Below are 3067 nucleotides of genomic sequence, written 5' to 3'. Positions count from 1 at the left end.
CTTACTATCAATCCTAATAGATTGTAATGTTAAATAATTTTAAATCAAGACAGATATCTTTTGGAAAATATTAATCTTAATAAAAAACAGCTGAATATTAGCAGATCAATATAAATTGCAAGGAAGGGTATTTAAAATGGTTCTAAAGGATTCCTAGAGAGAATACCGTGAAGAATATTTGATATTCGCTACAAAAGTATTAAATATTATGAAATCGATATTATCATCAACAAGATTATTTCATTAATTGATGCTGTACTCATTCACATTTAATTTCCGATTGCACTATTTGGTCGTTCTACGATGCATATAAAAATTAGATCGACAAAATATATATTTAGTACAAATCTTTACTTTATCTACTAGATTTTATATTCTGATTTACCACCTGTTAGATTATTTTCCAAATTCATACTTGTCCCTTTTAAACCATTAAATTTTCAGGTAAGTAATATTATATGATGACTTTTTATTGCAATTTTTTTGTTTATAATGAGAGGAAAAAATTTTTATTTGGTATTTTATGCAAAATTTATTGCGTCTAGTAGTATATATAATCTAACATGCAATATTCTATATTTTTGCAAATGAGTCGTATTATTTACCATATAAAATATGCTTTGTTTTGTTTCTCCTTATAATTAGAAATATTTTATTTCATAAAATCAACGAATTATTTAATTTTCATGATTCAAAATAAATTTTACAACAAACGGACAAAAGTTCTTGATTATTTAGTTAATATATTTCCTTATTTTCTTCTGTAAAATATATTAATGCCTTCCACACAGTTATTATACTTAAATTCAAGCTAATTTAACATTTAACGTAAATTTTTATAGTGTATGCAAAAAAATATAGATGAACTCAATATTCTTAATCTAATGTATTCAAAGAAATTTCAAATCTATTAAATAAAGTTTCCCAGTGCAGTTTTTAACATAAGCTATCTAAATGTACCTGCGCACCTCTTTATATATTTTTTGCGTAATATAGTTGAATTTGATCTGTTTCAAAATACATATAAAATCTCAAATATATGTTCGATATATTAAAATGGATTCATTTTTTTATATTAAAATGTGAAATTTATTAGTGCAAAAAGAACTAATCATAGCTAATGAAAAGATTAAAATGTAAATTTAGATATTTAAACCTATTTTTTAATCACGTGTTATTCTTCCCCATTAATATATAAATATAAGTGTTAGAAATACGCCTTTTTTGTGCCTATGCTCACTTTGGTATCTCTACTATGTTTGGCACAGACTGCCTTTATTATTTATGCACAAAGTATTTTTTTTGTAAGTACAAACTTTATTTAGCAAGATTTTTCATATTTGTCTACTATTATGAATTTTACACATTAATCTTTCACAGTTTTTCGTAATATAAAAACTATTAATTAGAATGATTTAAAACGCTTTTCAGTTTATTTAATTGCTACTATATTTTTGATGTTCAAGATTATTAATTTTCTCGTATTTAGATGTAGAATATACGGCTAAAACGTTGCAAATAAAGTGAGGTGCTAGGTTTATTTTATAAACCGCAACCAAATTTTACAGATATTATAAAAGACAATATATTAAGCATTTTTGCATATGTAAATCGTTTATAAATTTTTTTATATTTTTATAGATATAAAGTTCGGTTTTTGCGTGTTAGTTTCTAAATATTAAAGCCAAAGTAAAAATAAGAATTTTTATTAGTTTTAAAGATACTACTTTTCTTAAGTAATTTTTTAGCAATTTGCTTTTTTTAGTTTATGTATATTAAAGTATGAAAGACCGTAAGATTTTATTGAAATTGTTTATAAATCATTGCTTCTATGTTTAGTTGAGTAAATACTACACCTATAACAGTCAAAATCAAAGCAATTGGTTTTTTTTTCTAGGAAGTATGTTAGAAGCTGATTATATTTTACATAAAAATTTTGCTTATACAATTTATGGAAATCAAGTGAAACTAGAAGAAGCCGTAAAATAAAAGGAACAATGCAAAGCAATTATGAAATGTTAATAAGATTACGGATTGCATCGGTTACAGAAATTCGGATATATAATTTATTTATTGCATATATTGGTATCATTTTTTCTACAATGAACTAGCCATCGGGGTGTTTTTTTCAAAAGAAAAAAAATATATAAAGTGGGTATTTAAGATGGAATATGAAAAATGATTACACTGTAATTTTGTTAAAATATTCTATTTAAAAATCATATAATTAATATAAAAATTCAAAAGGAATAAATTTATCGATTTATAGATAAAATATGCTGTGAAAAACAGTCGATAAAAATCTTTACAGTTGTTTCTTATATGTGGAACGGTAAAATATATCTAAAGAAATTAAAAATGCTAAGATAGATATAGCGTATTAACATTAGTTATAAGTATTATTTATTTTTTTTTGTTTCTTAGTTTAACTAATATAATAAACAAATAAGCAAAATGATAATCGAAACGATTAACTGTACGAATTTATCTCTGTATCTCCACGATATATTTTATTTGATATTGTTCCAATATAAATTTTTGATATGTTCATTATTCGCTAAAAAAAGTTGATGCCATTACCATTACAAGAAAAGAGATAGTTTAAGAAAAAATCGATATCTGAAGAATACATGAAAACTTGGGTATTCGATGATTTTTATTTTTGCGTATGTTATTGGAAAAAACCCTAGGGAACCCAAATATTTTTCTTTAAATCATTTTCGTCGTTTCAATTTATTTATCTTTTCAATAAAAATTATTAATAAGTTTGATATTTTCTGGTCAAATATATATTCTAAGTATTTACAAGGTGCATTTTACACTGTCAAAATTGTAAAAATATTTTTTTTAGATTATGTACATTGATTGTAAAAATTTTAGAGTGGATATCATTGATGCTATGGTAAACTAATATTTAATAAAAATCAAGCTCTGTATAACCAAATTTTGGTAATGGGCAAATTTTTTATTAACAAATTTTTTAGCAAAAATATATTGTTGTTAAAAAACTATGTCAATTTGTTCTATAATATATTCTTTACTTGTTTCATTTTATTTCTTAAATTTA

This window comes from Rhyacophila brunnea, unplaced genomic scaffold (assembly GCF_057557595.1).
Source record: "Rhyacophila brunnea isolate RB1 unplaced genomic scaffold, BYU_Rbru_1.0 scaffold_105, whole genome shotgun sequence".
Lineage (NCBI taxonomy): Eukaryota > Metazoa > Arthropoda > Insecta > Trichoptera > Rhyacophilidae > Rhyacophila > Rhyacophila brunnea.
Note: the sequence above shows the minus strand (reverse complement) of the source record.